The sequence below is a fragment of the Capra hircus genome, chromosome 27 (assembly GCF_001704415.2).
Source record: "Capra hircus breed San Clemente chromosome 27, ASM170441v1, whole genome shotgun sequence".
NCBI classification, from domain to species: Eukaryota; Metazoa; Chordata; class Mammalia; order Artiodactyla; family Bovidae; genus Capra; species Capra hircus.
This window is the reverse complement of record NC_030834.1, coordinates 39,225,468-39,243,073: the sequence shown is the minus strand read 5'-3', so window position 1 is coordinate 39,243,073 and position 17,606 is coordinate 39,225,468.

Here is a 17,606-nt window from a genome sequence, read left to right as displayed (position 1 = left end):
GGATACGTGTTTTTAGATCACATGGCTATCACATCTGATTTCTTAATGAATCAATTCTGGAAGAAAGATATTAATTCTAGAAGATTTATTTTTAGTTACTGAGAGTACTGTGAACCACCAGCAAAGCCTGGCAGATTGAACACATGCTTTGACGCAGGTTCCTCCTGAAACCCCACTAATAGGACAATAAGAAGACAGATATCAGAAATATTCAGCAGTCCACCCACACAAGGAGACTGCAGCACTGAAACAGTGTTACCGGCGGGGGTTATTCGTTGCCTCTGAAGTGGAGGTGAGGGTGTGCTGAAGTCAGGACTGCTGAAAGTCAGCCCGAGGAGCTGAGACACCCCGCTCTCCTCCATGACCCAGAAGACTAGAAAGTTGTCACACGCAGCCGATGCAGCAGCCACGTGTCCTGACGTGGTCACCATGCTGGAAACAGAGGGGGTGGTGAAACCTGCCTATTGACGCCTGAGGACCCCTCCTGCCCTCACGTGACGGACCTCCAGGCTCACGCCCCCTGCACCAAGCTAGAGGACATCACCCTCCAGAAAGTGGGAGCTTAAGAGAAGATACCTACAGATACTGCAATTAGGAGGGTCCAGAGAAGCTGTTCACCATCACCACCCAGGAGCACCTTCAGGGATAAAACCTGCCACGCTCACACCTTTCAGTCAGCTTCTCGGCAGCTCACTCTCAGCAGATCACCACGGAGGAGATCTTTAACACAAAAGAGAGGGAAAATACCGCTCAGAAGTCTCAACCATGAAATCGAAACAGGAGACCTGGTTCTATTACAGCATCACTCACATCTGGTAGGTAGCTGGTATAAACAATGGTAAAAGCAGCATAATTTTTATAAAAGCTGCTTAATGACATTAAGAGTAATTTATATCTCAAGGGACCAAAGGTGAGGGAAAAGAGGGAACTTGAGACAAACACTGTTGGTTGCTCTTCCTCTGAAACGCCTCTCAATTCAGGAGCATTGCAGGAGAGGCTGAGAAACGGGGCAGAGGGCTCAGCCTGGGGCCTGAAGTGCTCACAGAGATGGGAAACAAAGGCTGGAGCTCAGAGGTACCCAGGATTTTAGTGAGGAAGGCACACTTACTCCAATAGTCGTCTAGACTGCACGACTAAGCAGAAAATAGCCAAAAGGCTGAAAATCAAAATCGGATGTCAGCAGCCTTGCATGCTGGGAAAACAAAAATCAGAGCTCAAGGTAAGCCCAGGCAATGCCCTCGAAGCAAGGGCAAAGAGGAATTCAATTCGATTCCACAAGGACCACAACATCCTCCACTCTGGCTGGTTAGACCAAAGCCAGCTACACTCCTCTAACTGCCAGCCAGGAGGAAATCGCATCCTTTTTGGAGAACTATAACATCAACCAGAGGTTCTTCCATTTTTTTATACCCAATACCTGTACTCTGTGAAGATTATTAAAAACCAAACAAAGTAAATAAGGGAGGCAGACACACAGTTATTAGATATGGATTTTAAAATACCCATGATTAATGTGTTCAGTGAAATAGATGACAAGAAGAGTTTTTGCCAGAGAACAGAATTTTTTTTTAAAAAATCAAATGAAAATTCTAGTACTAAAAAAATATAATAACTAAAATAAATAATTAAGTTAAAAAGTTTAAGAGCAGAACAGATCTTTCTTATAGAAGGAAAATACTAGTAACATTAAGGTGATGAGTGATAGTCATTCAGTCATGTACAACTCTCTGCGACCCCATGGACTGTATCCCACCAGGCTCCTCTGTCCATGGGATTCTCCAGACAAGAGTACTGGAGTGGGTTGCCATTTCCTTCTCCAGGGGATCTTCCCAACCCAGTGATCGAACACAGGTCTCCTGCATTGCAGGCATGTTCTTTACCATCCGAGCCACTATGGAAGCCTCCTATTAAGAGACATTTCTAAGTATAAAGACAGGTCAACTTAAAACGTATCAGCAGATTCATGTTTGACTTTATTTTATAATCTATAGACAATACATTAGAATATGTAATGAATCCATACAGCTTTTCCAAAGGAATACCCGAGACAGATGTAGCAATATACTGATAAATGACAATCATCAATCAGATGAGATAATTGAGATGAAGTTTGTCTTGGTTGAAGAGATGGGACTGAGCAAGTGGCCAGGAAGGAAATACAACGTGCTTTGGTAGAGTTAAATGAAATACCCTTAGTGAATAGACAAAAGTTAAAATATGAAAAATACAAACAAGGGCATAATTTGTAACAGGTACTGAAAGGTCAAGCGTGCATACTTTAAATTCTAAAATAATCACTAGAAAGATAATAAAACCTTATAAAAAAAAACAAGCTAATTGAGAAAGGAAATAGACTAAGAAGAAGCTTATTATCATTGCTAACTAATATAAATTAACAAAATAAAATAATTTCATAATAGAAAAATCTCAAAAGCCAAGAGTTGACTTTTTAAAAAGACTAATAAACTGATAAACCCTGGCAACTTTTTTCAAAATATAGAAATAAATAAGTAATTACAAATATCAGGAATAAAATGAAGACATCACTTAGGGTTTTAGAGATATTAAAAAGAAAATAAGATGATATTATATACAACTTCATACCATTCAATTAGAAATTTTAAATAAATTAATTCCTTGAAAAACACTAATTACCAAGATTGACACAAAAGAAATAGAAAAGCCAACTATAACATCATGTATTAAAAGATGTATTATATGTATTAAAAGAATTTAAGTTATAATTTTAAATCTCATGTATTAAAAGAATTACATGTATTAAAAGAATTTAAGTTATAATTTAAAATCTCCCCCAAAAGAAAACTGCAGACCCAGATGACTTCACCAGGTTATTGTTTTTACTATTTAGGAAAAAATAGTATCAATCTTATCTTACAGAGGATTTTTTAAAAAGGGAAAAGTTGAGAAGCTAACTCATTTACTGAGGCCAATATAACCTGGATTCTAAAATCTAATAAGGACATTGCAAGAGAGAACAATTATAGGCCAGAAATAGTCATGAATTGGAGCAAACTGGGAGATAGTCAAGGACAGGAAGCCTGGCATGCTGCAGTCCATAGGGTCACAAAGAGCTGGACACGACTTGGCAACTGAACAGAATAGTCATGAAAACAGGTGCAAAATAGTGAATAAAGCCATAACAGATTGAATCCAACAATATACAATAATGTTAACATGCAACAGTGAAGTTGGACTTATGCCAGGAAGGCAAGATTAAGATAAGAAAATGATGGATGGAATTCTCCATATTGACAGAATAACGAATGAATCCAGGATTTTAGCTGGAGCTTTCACCACCTTCTATCAGAAAGGGAGATACAGAAATCCGTAAGCTCCAGCAGACGGAAAGTCAGGAGGAGCACAGTTGGCTCAACAGCTCTGTCTGTCAGTAGGAGGGAAGAGACAGCTATTGACTACTTCACCCAGCAACAGAATCCACATTCTTCTCATGCTCACGTAGAACATTCTCCAAGAGAGACCACATTCTGGGCCACAAACCGTGCCCTAACAAATTCAGTAGAATAAAGAGAAACTGGAACAGTCATCGGCATGAGGGTCTGCAGGTTATAGTGGCGGTGACTCATACTTCAGGGCTAAAAATAAACTGGAGAAGCACTGTGCTACAGAAATAATTAAGAACTGTGAAATGACCCCATGACAGTCCCTTCCCTCGGCAGTTTTACCTCCAGTGGAGATGATAACCTCTATCTGACTGCAGAATAGCTCTGCCCATCTTATCATTCAGTTCCGTTTTAAAGAGTTTAATTGATAGAGCATGATATCTGGAGTCAGCAGACTTGGAGGGAAGTCACACAACTTCTCCAAATTAAAGATTCCTCACTACTACAGGGGAGATGCCAGCATCTGACCCGCTACATTACAAGTAATGAATCGGATAACTCTTGACTAATTATGAAGCATGGTTCAAATACTAACCATTATCATTTTACCCTTCCAAAATTTAAATAAAGCAATTAGCAGTGAAAGAGACTGAGTTTCATCTAGGATACAACCTCCTCAATAAAGATTATTTTTATCTATTTCAAATATGGAGATTAAAAGGGGTTATGGTCCTAGATTGAAAAGTAGGTGAATCTGGATGGAATAAATGCAAACAATGAAATGAACCAAGTAATGATGCCTCAGTAATTTAAGACCCAGAATCACCTCCATCCATAGAAAGTCACTCTCCACCCCACCTCCAGGCTCAGCTCTGCAGTTCCCTTCACCCCCTTTATTTTATTCATGCAGGCAAGCTCTGCACACAGAGGCAGGGTTCTATAGCAGTTAAGAGGTTAGGCTTCAGAACTAGACAAATCCATCTGAACGCCCACTCCACTACCCAGTGTGACCTCCGGTAAGTATGGCTGCTGCTGCTGCTGCTGCTGCTAAGTCGCTTCAGTCGTGTCCTACTCTGTGCAACCCGATAGACAGCAGCTCACCAGGCTCCCCCGTCCCTGGGATTCTCCAGGCAAGAACACTGCAGTGGGTTGCCATTTCCTTCTCCAATGCATGAAAGTGAAAAGTGAAAGTGAAGTTGCTCAGTCGTGTCCAACTCTTCGTGACTCCATGGACTGCAGCTTACCGGGCTCCTCCGTCCATGGGATTTTCCAGGCAAGAGTACTGGAGTGGGGTGCCATTGCCTTCTCCTAAGTATGGTTACTTCAACCCTATTTATCAAGGTGAGGATTTTGATACTTTTCTCACAGAATTTCTGTAAAAATTATTCTAAGACAAAACATATGAGAAGCCTTGCATGATGACTGCCAATCACTTTATAATTTATCATCATCATCATCATCACAAGTATAACTGTTTCATAGCAGACCCAGATTTTTATGAGATAAATTGGGTAATTTAGTTAAGGGAGATTTTACTGAATTGAAAAAATCACAAAAGCATTCTTGAGGGAGTGCTCACCAAGAGGACCCAAACGTATTTTGTGCATTTCCAATAAAGCTTTGGTACAAACAGATTTGAGCAGTCTTTTTTCCTAGGTTTTCTAAGTGAATTATAACTAAGGGACTTTTTTTTTTTTTTTACACTTGCTTGGCTAGAACTGAAAGTTAAGGGAATACAATATCCACTTAATTCTCAAATGCCCAAACATAATTACCTTTGGGCAGTCTCCCGAGGGGCTGGGGAACCTACCAGGTCCTAGAGAAGTGGCCTTCCAAGGCGGGCATTGCAGCCTGCCCATCTGACGACTCTTCTCTTGGAGAACAATCCTCCACTCCGCAAGGTCCTGGGATGGAGGTGGGAGTGGGGAGGTTGTATCAGGCCGACCCCACTCCTCAACAGCAGGACCATGATATTATTATTAGGCCACTCAGTGAACTCCATCTCCCTGGCAGGGATGATTAAGAGTCCATTAGCCTCTTGAGATTTGCTATATGGACTCAGAAAAAGAGTGGCTTTCTCTTTTTTTCTGAACAAGCCCACAGTCCTCTTTGCCATTATGCACACAAAACACGCCTGAGGATGAAGCAAATACATAAAGAAACAGAGCCAAGGTAAGAGAGGACAGAGCCAGAGGCCTAGTGACACTGTCTGAACCCCCAGAGCACGTCACACCTAAAACTGATCGCATTCACCTCTGACCCCGTAGATGGTTTTACAAGCAAACCTAGTAATCTTTTCTACTTAAGCTGCTTCAGCTTCTATCATCTCTAACCAAAAGAGCCTAATGGATACACTCGTGGTAGCAAACATTTTCCAGAATTGCAGTCACCACTCAGGAGTTATATTCTTCCACCTATATGCTGCTGCTGCTGCTGCTAAGTCGCTTTAGTCGTGTCCGACTCTGTGCGACCCCATAGACGGCAGTCCACTAGGCTCCCCTGTCCCTGGGATTCTCCAGGCAAGAACACTGGAGTTGGTTGCCATTTCCCTCTCCTCTTCATGCATGAAGGTGAAAAGCGAAAGTGAAGTTGCTCAGTCGTGCCTGACTCTTAGCGTATATAGTCGTCCCCAGAAACATTTTGACCGAGAGGCTTGGAAGGAGACCTACACAAAGGGGTGGACCAAGTCAGCCAGAGTTTGTAGGATTTTCCCCTTCTCAGTCATCTTGATGGTGCCTTAACTTTGGATTTCCTTGTAGAGAGATTTTGTGTGTGTGTGCGCATAAAGTATAACACTAGAGAACCACATAAATGTCAAACAGCAACAGCAGAGTTTAAAATTTCAAGGGAATTGTTATTTAAAAATCACCTGAATGCTAGCTAAAGGGATATCATGTTTTCTATAAGTCTTCCAATTCATTTCTGAAAATGCATTCAGAGGCAGCAATCAATGGCTCCTTCTTGCTCCCTGAACTTTCCTCAAAAAAAAAAACAAAAAAGAAAGAAATTCCCAGTGATATCTCACAACCATTCTGTTACAGAGAAATTAGGACTCCCAGAAAGCAAGTTGAAAAACTGAATTAGACTTTGATTCAATTAAGTTATAGCTCAGAGGAGACTCGGCACCTGAGATGAATAACTGATCTGGATTTGCCAATGGAACCAGCTTTGCAACTGTTTGTGCACATTGTGAAAATCTCTCCTTTATTCATGATCAGAAATGCAACATCTGCTTGTGGCAAAAATAAATGAACTACACTGAAGCTGATGAAATAGAAACTAAAACTCTCCCCATTGTCATTTCATCCCTATTCCCCTGTGATAACCACTGGTGTGTGTGTGCTAAGTCGCATCAGTCGTGTCCAACTCTGTGACCCCGTGGACTATAGCCTGCCAGGCTCCTCGGTCCATGGGATTCTCCAGGGAATAATGCTGGAGTGGGTTGCCATTCCCTTCTCCAGGGCATCTTCCAGACCCAGGGATCAGTCCCACGTCTCTTACATCTTCTGCATGGGCAGGCAGGTTCTTTACCACTAGTGCTGCCTGGGAAGCTGTGATAACCACTGGATTACGCTCAATTTCCTTAAGCATCATTTCTTTAATTCAGTAGCACAGATGCTGGTCAAACAGCAGAAAAATTCCATTTGGAAGGTACCTCTGATTTTGCAAACATAGAAGAGGTCTGGAAACCAGAGCAAAACTCAGTACTACAGCAACACAATCTATGTAACAGTAGCTAATAATCCTATCCCAAAAAAATGAGTATAGGGCGATATCAGAATTAGGCAGCTTTGCAGGGTCTCTGCAGAGAAGGTGATGGCACCCCACTCCAGTACTCTTGCCTGGAAAATCCCATGGATGGAGGAGCCTGGTGGGCTGCAGTCCATGGGGTTGCGAAGAGTCAGACACGACTGAGCAATTTCACTTTCACTTTTCACTGTCATGCATTGGAGAAGGAAATGGCAACCCACTGCAGTGTTCTTCCCTGGAGAATCCCAGGGTTGGGGGAGCCTGGTGGGCTGCCTTCTATGGGGTCGCACAGAGATACGACTGAAGCGACTTAGCAGCAGCAGGGTCTCTGAGGATGGTTTCCTGTGACAGTAACATGTGTTCTGTTTAGAATTAGGAAGGAGATTATCATTTAGTTAATCTCTAGGGGGAAAACAACCTGCAGTGTCAGTTGAGTGTTTGTAATAAAGTCTCGAGAACATCACTGACCTTGGTGCCTGAGATCTAATAGGAAAGGAAGAAAAGCATAGTTTAGTGGGACTGTCTCCGCTGCTGGAATGGTGACCCAAACTGTGTCTGGAATGACGGCAGGAAAACGCAAGATAAGTTCAGGGAGCACGTGAGTCTCACGGCAATCAAACCATCTATTCAGTTAGAAAAACCTGCTGAAATGGTGGCAGCAGGGAAACAATTTGCTGAAACATCTGCTGAAGGAAGAGGTTCCAGCTCATTGGAATGTCACTTACTGTGCACTTGAACACGTCCCAGCAAAACAGGAGTCTGAGCGTTATTGCATATGCAAGGAAGAGACATACGCAAAAATCACCGCACCTCACTCACGGCTCGAGATCAACCCGTTCAGTTTTATCTCCCTTCGCACAGCTCGTGTAAAACCAAGCGGATGCACCAGACAGAGGCTCCAATGTCTGATCTATGACAGCAACACATGTCTGAACAAGAAAGGGAGCCCTGAGCCCCTTTCCCAACCCTGAGCACAGGAATATCAACACGTGTGTCTGTTTCCATAATGCAATGTCCATTCGTCCAGGCATGCATATCTCAGTGTATGTCACACAGATGTCAATATCGAGATATGTCTCAGCACCATAAATACCGAGACAGGTTCATCGTCAGTTTTTGCTAAACTGTGCTCTCCAAATGAAAAGGTCTTAGTGGACCATTTTTTCTATTGATGGCCCCACCTGCTGACTGCAGTATGGAATTGAGAAAGAGACTTAAGAGTTTACTACAGATGTATTGTCTATGCATCATTTACTGCCAAAAAAATTTTAATTTCTTTCTTTCCCACGTCAAAGACAATAGCTGGTGCGTCACTTTGAGAAAACAAAGCGGAAGGCAAAAATGGCTTCTCAAATGACAAGGAGCTTCTGACGAATGCATGAACCATGTTGGTTATGTATGACATCACCACAACTGCTCCAGGAACGAAATAGGATCCGTAAATAACTTTCTAGCTGAGTCTGCAATGAAACGAGTTTCATTTTTGCTTACTCTTGGGCTCCTTTATCAGCCAGGCTTGCCTGGTTATTTTCAGTCAGTAGCTGCTATTTGTCTAGCAAATCTGAGAACAGAAATTGTCTTATTTTTTTTTTCCTAAAGTGCTTCCTGTTCTGTATTTTTAACTTGCACAGATAACCACAGCCTCGGCTACATCTCCTGACTGAAGAGCATCATTTATGAATCTGGAGAGAGACACTGAATTTTAGCAGAGGTCAAACAAACAGCCGGATGGATCACTGTTCCTATAAAGGTACGTCTTTCTACTAAATCATAGAGAGAACCATCCTCCTCCACGCCAATGTCCCTCTCATACAGCTGAATACAGCAGAAAAGGAAAGGTTACTGACAGCCAGGATTAGAAGAGCTACATTAGTAACTATGTTTAGGGTGCATAATTAGGTTTCTATCTCTCCCTTCCGATTGGATTAAGATGATCCCAATTTGTATTGGCATCCCGGGGGGCTCAGTGGTAAAGAACCTACCTGTAATGCAGAAACCACAGGAAACATAGATTCAGTCCTTGGGTTGGGAAGATCCCCTGGAGAAGGGCATGGCACCCCACTCCAGTACTCCTGCCTGGAGAATCCCATGGACAGAGGAGCCTGGCAGGCTACAGTCCATGGGGTCGCAAAGAGTCAGACACGACTGAAGCAACTTAGCATGCACGCATTTCGTATTCTTTGCATATTTGTACAGTATCTTTATTCCTATATGTACAATAAAGAGGGATTATGCCTGTGTTTGATTATTTTACTGTGCCCAAGACACTCCCATGCATCACTGTGAAAGCGTGTAGTTTGTGTTCCTGGTTCTCTTCAGAGGACGAAGCCATCGTCTGGGCCCTGAAATCACAGTGTCTCCCTTCCCACAGCCATCCATTCTGCGTTGCAATCATTCTAATCATCTCCCCCAAAGGGATGTTTAGAGTAATTCCATTGCCAGCGTTTGTGAATCAAATTGGCAAGGTCTGCTCTGTCACCAAAAGAACCCGGGAAAACACTCGGCCAAGTGAGCATATAAAGATAATAAAACCAGCTGGTCCCATTTAGCCCTCGCCAGCTCTAAGTTGCTTTTATTTTTTCATTGTCTGGGACTTTCTATGCCTAACTTTATCAGTTCAGGCAGGTCCCAAGGATGATTTTATATTTAGGAGCTGAGAGAGAACACAGGGAAGTGTGAGATTAATGGGAAATTCAATGAAACCTTTACTATAAGGGAAAACCCGTTCCTCTGTTGTTCAAACATCACATTGATCAGCAGCAGTCCTATTTCCAGAAGAAAGTTCTTTGAGACAGTCGACAGTTTCATACCACAGGAGAGAATATTTCCCCTTATTTGTCAGCATGGAGTGTGAGGTCAGGAAGCATCAGTTCACCTGGGAGTGAGCGGATCCCACAGGAATGTCAGGCTAACATGATAAAGGCTGGTTTAAATGTTTCTGAATCAGATCAGTCAAACCCCTAAAACAGAAAGTAATTAATAGTCAACAATTTAGTGATAAAAACGTAAGCAAACACGCCTTAGCATATACAGACATATCTAAAACTGATCGTTCTGTGTAAATTGGAGCAGCCACTATGGAAAACAGTACGGAGGTTCCTTAAAAAACTAAAAATAGACTTGCTCTATGAGCCAGCAATCCCACACCTGGGCATATATCTGAAGAAAACTCTAATTCAAAAAGACACACACACCCCAGTCTACTGCTCATGGGAGCACATTCACAATAACTAAGACGTGGAGGCAACCTAAAGGTCCATCAACAGATGAATGGGTAAAGATGGGGTACGCGTATACAACGGAATACTACTCAGCCACAAAAAAAGAATGGAACAATGCTATTTTCAGCAACATGGAGACCTTGAGATTATTATACTAAGTGAAGTCAGAAAGAGAAATGCCATATGTTATCACTTATAGTGGAATCTATGGCACAAATGGACTTATTTGCAAATGATAAACAGACCCACAGATATTGAAAACACACTTACTGTTACCAAAGAGGGAAAGGGAGAGGGGAAGGATAAATTAAGGGTTTGGAATTAGCAGATACAAACTACTATGTACAAAATAGGTACAGAGCAAAGCCCTACTGTATAGCACAGGGACCTATATTTAGTAGCCTATAATAAACCATCATGGAAAATAGGAAAGAGAATGCAAATGCCTGCATAACGGAATCATCTTGCTGTGCACCAGAAGCTAACACACTATTGTAAATCACAGCCACTATGGAAGCCAACGTGGAGATTCCTTAAAAAACTAGGAATAAAACCACCATACGACCCAGCAATCCCACTACTAGGCGTATACTCTAAGGAAATCAAAATTTTAAAAGGCGCATGCACCCCAATATTCATTGCAGCACCATTTACAATAGCTAGAACATGGAAGCAACCTAGATGTCCATCAGCGGATGAATGGATAAAGAAACTGTGGTCCCTATATACAATGGAATATTATTTGGCCATAAAAAGGGATGCATTTGAGTCAGTTCAACTATATGCCAATAAAAAAAAAAAAAACACTGATCATTCTAAAGCCATCTTTTTATATTCCAATTCTTTACTACAGTGTTCCTTAGATTACCTTCGATTAAATATTCAGAAGTAACAGTAATAGTGTGTATGTATTAGTCAGGGTTCTTCAGAGGAACAGAACCAACTGGATATATGCATAGATATATATACAACTCAGCCTCTTGTTTCCACAAGTCTGCCAGCCTCACCCCACCAAGAGCTGCGATCAGTCCTCATGAGTGAGTTACCCGTTGCCTTCTATCTTCAGGACAGTGACTGGCACAAGTGTCTTTCTTTCCCAGCTCCCAAGGGTTGGAGGAAGATTGAAGGGAGTCTGTGCCCCAGCACTGGGTCCACAGCTTGTTGTGATCCACACAGTCAAAGGCTTTGGCATAGTCAATAAAGCAGAAGTAGATGTTTTTCTGGAACTCTGTTGCTGAAACTCCAATACTTTGGCCACCTGATGCGAAGAACTGACTCATTTGTAAAGACCCTGATGCTGGGAAAGACTGAAGGCAGGAGGAGAAAGGGACAAATGAGATGGTTGGATGAGATGGTTGGATGGCATCACTGACTCAATAGACATGAGTCTGAGGAAACTCTGGGAGTTGGTGATGGACAGGGAGGCCTGGTGTGCTGTAGTCCACGGGGTCACAAACAGTCGGACATGACTGAGCGACTGAGCCGAACTGGGTCCACGCCGCGTGTGGACACATGCAAGGCTGCTACTGGCCTTGTAAAGGGGATTCCTTGGAAAGAGCAGGACACGTGTATGCAAATCCCAGGTCTCCTCCCCACTCAGCCTGAGGGTGAGCACCCACAGAGAGGTTTGCAGAACTCAAAAAAGGGCGCCTTCGATGCTTCACAGCCCTTTTCTCCTGGGGCTGTGGCTCAGAGCTGGAAGGCCTGGGGAGAGGCAGAGACCTATTCCCATGGCACCCCACTCAAGCAGAGCTCTAGGAGATGCATTCTGGCAAGAAGCAACGTCATTTGCGGGCTTCTAGTGATGAAGAACCCGCCTGCCAATGCAGGAGGCATGAGAGACATGGGTTCAATCCCTGGGTTGGGAGGATCTCCTGGAGGAAGGCATGGCAACCCACTCCACTATTCTTGCCTGGGAAGACATGGACATAGGAGGCTGGTGGGCTATGGTCCATGGGGTTTCACAGGTTGGACGTGACTGAAGTGACAGCACGCACACACTCAAGCGATGTCGTTTGCAGCCCCCTGGTTCCTGGTGAGGCACTGAAACCTCAGGGGTGCTGTTGGGTCCCTGACACTGGCCTTTGTTAAGGCTGCCACCTCCCGTCATGACACTGAGAGGATGCGGCCTGTGTCAGCGCTGGAGAATGGGGGTGGGGCAGGAGACAGGAGGTATGCTGGGCAGGTTGAGACACACCACATGGCAATGAGCACAACTCACTCACAGAACCAGGAAGAGAGTCTTCTGACATGGAAGCTGTACTTGTGGGGAAAATGTCACTAGATGGATGAGAGGCAGGAGGGGTAGTGCCTGCTTGGCTAGGGTGACCATCCTTCCCTGGGTTGCCTGTGGCTTTCCTGGTTCTGCCGTGAGAGTTCCCATCCTGGCAGCGTGCCGTCGGTCCAGGACCAGTATCACCCGCTCCCTGCCCCCAGCATGTGATGCGGTTGGTTAGCAGCAGGGACAAAATGCTCATGTTCCCTCAGATCTGTAGGTTGAGGTGATGGTGTTTGGAGGTGGGGCCTTTGGGAAGGAATCCCTCGACATGGGATGAGTGCCCTGATCAAAGGACATGAGCAACTGTGTTCCATACTCCCCCTCCTCCCCATGTGAGTTCAAAGCCACCTGAGTCCCACCAGGCCAGCACCCTTGTTTCAGATTTCCAGTCTCCAGACCTGTCTTAGCCTCACCCCACACTCTACTCTGTGGTAATGCCTTATAGCAGCCTGGATGAACTAAGACAGTTAGACCCTGAAGCACAGAGTATTTGCCAATCTATAGAAGGAAAGCTTTTAAAGCTATGGTTTTTCCAGCAGTCATGTACAATGTGGGAGTTGGATCATCAAGAAAGCTGAGTACCAAAGAACTGATGCTTTCTAACTGTGGTGCTGGAGAAGACTCTTGAGAGTCCCTTGGACTGCAAGGATGAACCCTGAAAATCCATTGGAAGGACTGATGCTGAAGCTCCAATACTTTGGCCACCTGATGCAAAGAGCTGACTCATTGGAAAAGGCCCTGATGCTGGGAAAGATTAAAAGCAGGAGGAGAAGGGGAAGACAAGGGATGAGATGGTTGGATGGCATCACTGACTCAATAGACATGAGTTGAGCAAACTCAGGGAGATGGTGAAGGACAGGGAAGCCTGGTGAGCTACAGTTTATGGGGTTGCAAAGAGTCAGAAGCAACTTAGTGGCTGAACAACAGCAACAAGTAAAGCATTGGGAAAAGTGCTCAGTGGGTGGAAGACACTGAGGAACCATGTGCTGTGGGGTGAAGAGCAGTCTCTGAGCATCCTGCCCCTGCCACGTGCTACCTGTGGGACCTTGGGCTACGATTTTGCCTCTCTGTGCCTCATTGTTTTCCCCTTTTTTCTCATACTATTTTTTTTTTTTTTGCTTTATTTTTAGAGCAGTTTTATGTTCACAGAAAAATGGAGAAGATACAGACATTTCGCATTTAGCCCCCCATCTCCACAGGCACATCTTCCCCCATTATTAACATCCCCGCCAGATGATACACTTGTTACAACTCATGAACCTACACTGACACGCCATCACCACCCAGAGTCTACCGTGTCCCCTGGCTTCATTCTTGGCTTGTATATTCCATGGGTTGAACAAATCTTTAATCACGTGTGTCCACCACTGTGGTATCCCACCGAATAGTTCCACTGCCCTAAACATCCCTGTGATGTGCCTATTCATCCTTTCCCCACCAACCCCCTGGCAACCATTGATCTTTTGATTATGTCCAGTCACATGTGCTAAGGCACTTCAGTCATATCCAACTCTTTGAGACCCCATGGACTGCAGCCCACCAGGCTCCTCTGTCCATGGGATTCTCCAGGCAAGAATACTGGAGTGGGTTGCCATTCCCTTCTCCAGGAGATCTTCCTGACTCAAGGGTTGAACCTGGGTCTCCCATATTACAGGCAGATTCTTTACTGTCTGAGCCTCCAGAGATAGTTCTGCCTTTTCCAGAATGTCACGGAGTTGAAATCACACGGTATACAGCCTTTTCAGACTGGTTTCTTTCACTTGGTCACATGTATTTACGGTTCCTCCACGTCATTTCATGGCTTATAGCTCATTGTTTTCAGCACTGATTTGCCTCATTTTCTTATGTGTGTAATGGGGCTACATGTGATGATAACAGTCACATCCACTTTACAGGCTTATTGGAAGAATGCAATGAGCTAATATATGTAGAGAATTTAAACTAACAGCTGTAGCACAGAAAGTACTAGGTCAGTCTGGCTGCTGCTGTTAAGAGCAGGGGCGGGCGTGGTGAGAACCTAGGTTAGAGTCCCAGCTTCACCACTGAGCCCTGAGCAAGTTACTTATCTCTCTAAGCCTCCATCTCTCCAGCTGACATGTGGGGATGGAGACACTGAAGTGGTGAGTGTACACCCCTGAGTACAGTTCCTGGTACACTGGGAACTTCCTCACCAGCGGGAAACGACTTGTATTTAATTTAATTTTTTCTCATGTCTTTCTGCTCCATGATTCTGCTTTCTCCTCTAATTCAGGTGGATCATGTAGAAATGTGAGTTTTTACTCTACCCACAGCAAGGGGAAATGCAGGATGCAGAGCAGAGCTGGGAGGATGTCAACCAGGGCCCTGAGACGACGCTAGCTTCAGTCGCTGGTCTAGGACACAAAGCCTGGAGCCCATAACAGTTGAACGGGCTTCCCAGGTGGCGCCAGGGGTAAAGAACCTGTCTGCCAATGCAGGAGGCATAAGAGATGTGGGTTCCTTTCCTAGATCGGGAAGATCCCCTGGAGAAGGGCATGGCAACCCACTCCAGTATTCTTGCCTAGAGAATCCCATGGACGGAGGCTACAGTCCATGGGGGCACAGAGTCAGACGGAACGGAGCACCCAGCACAGCTGAGGCAGGACCTTGCCAGGAAGAGGCGTCCAGGCAGAGGTGAGGACAGAAGAGCTGGGGTCAGGGACTCAGCAAGAGGAGCAAGGAGCGGTTCTCAGATGATCGGCTCACCGGGTGTCAGGCTGGCCTCTTTGCTGTGGCTCTCCGAAGCAAGGAGGTGCCCTCTTAGAGGTACGTCTTAAGGGGACTCAGGCTACCTTCAGAGGCTGCCCTACAAAAGCCAACCACAATTCGCAAGCAAAAACTCAAAGCTCAGCACAACCAACATACAAGCAACCTTTTAGACCCTACATTATCTTAAACTGAAGACTACACTGATAGAAAATCCAGTCCACCTATCTTAGAAGCTAAAAGTCATTGTTTTCTGAAGTCAGAAAATAATTAAATGCCAACATTTCTACAGGTATTTTCCATCTGTAGAGAAGATAGGTGAAATTGTTTTAGACAACTTTGCTATATACTACAACAGAGAAAAAATGCATTCTTCAGTACAACATAATTCTCAAGGTTAAAGAAACTACAAAGGGTTGAAAAATAACCTCTGATGATTTCTAAAAATAGAGCCTGTGTTTCCTAGTCTCCATCAGAATACTACCTCTGCTTTGTAATATATATTGTCTATTTAAACTGAATAATCTGGATTGAATTTTATATTACAAATTAATTTTTAATTTACAGGCATTAAATCCCTACTGAGTATGTTTCATTCCTAAACAGTAATGAAATCAAGATTTTTGTTAAGACACTGAGCATATTTACTATAGTTAGCATGTTTTTCTTTTTGTTTACTTTCTTCTTGGATAGCGGAGCCTGATGGGGGTCACACCACCATGGGGTCACAAAGAGTCAGACATGACTGAGGGACTAACACTCTCACTTTTTCACCTTGACTTGAAAGTCTCCCTTAGATCACAAATACTAGGAAAAGCAAACATGATCCTCTTTTTGTAGTTTTTGTAAAATAAAATTGAAATAGAATGTTATTTAGGATCTCAGGATTATGCAGACTTGGTCTCTCCTTCCCTCAGCTGATTCCCTGCAAACGTACCATTCAGCTCCATGAAATTGTGAATGGGACAACTATCAAACTTCCTAACTTAACATGTGTATAATATTTCCTGTGCTGTCTAGCTTCAGAGTGGGAAATGCTTATAAATAGGTTATTGACAGCTGGTGTCACAGGAGAGAAATCTTAGTCATAGGGGTAACTACCAAGGAGAGTGTCATCAATTTGCCTTATGATACAGACAAAAGCTAGTCATTCAATAAACAACTTGATATTTTACTTTTCAAATAGTTCATTGTTCAAATACAAAGGAGCATCCCCTTTTGGTAAAGGATGAGTGTCCAAACACACAGGACAGATCTTATGGTTTCAAATTACAACCAGAAAAGAATAAGGAAAAGAAACCGACTGTGAATATTCACTGGAAGGACAGATGCTGAAGCTGAAGCTCCACTACTTTGGCCACCTGATGCAGAGTCAGCTCATTGGAAAAGACCCTGATGCTGGGAAAGACTGAGAGCAGAAGTAAAAGGGGGCCACAGAGAATGAGATGGTTGGATGGCATGACCAACAGACACGAATCTGAACAAACTCTGGGAGATAATGAAGGACGGGAAGCCTGGTGTGCTGGAGTCCATGGAGTCACAAAGAGTCAGACATGACTTAGTGACTGAACAATAAGAACAAGGAAAAACAGAAGAAAAAAAAAAAACAGAGAGATAGAACCATCTTGAAACTGATTTGTGTGTATGTCTCATTCAGCTTAGGCTTCTATGACCAAATACCCACAGACAGGGTAGCTTAAATGACAAACATCTCTTTTTTACAGCTCTGGAGGCTGGAAGTCCAAGATCAAGAAGGGGCAGATTTGGAGGCTGGTCCGGATTCCAGGCTGATAGATGCTCTCCTTTCACTATGCCCGCCCTTACGTGGCAGAAAAGGTGAGGGAGCTGTCTGGGGTCTCTTCTCAGAAGGGCACGAATCCCATTTATGAGGCTGCCCCCCTCATGGGGCATCCCAGGTGGCTCAGCAGTAAAGAATCTGCCTGCAATGCAGGAGACGTGGCTTCAATCCCTGGATCAGGAAGATCCCCTGGAGGAGGTAATGGCGACCCACTCCAGTATTCTCGCCTGGAGAATGCCATGGACAGAGGACCTACTCACCTCCCTAAGACCCCACCGCCCGATACCTTCACTTCAGGGATTAGGCTATGACACACAAACCTGTGGGAATACAACATTCAGTCCACAGCAGCTGAATTTCAAGATGCTATTATTTAGACACACCTTCTCTGTTGGATGCTCTTTGCTTTTGCAATCAATATCCACTGCATGTCTAGGCAAGAATACTGCAGGATCAGAATAGGAAAATGCTAA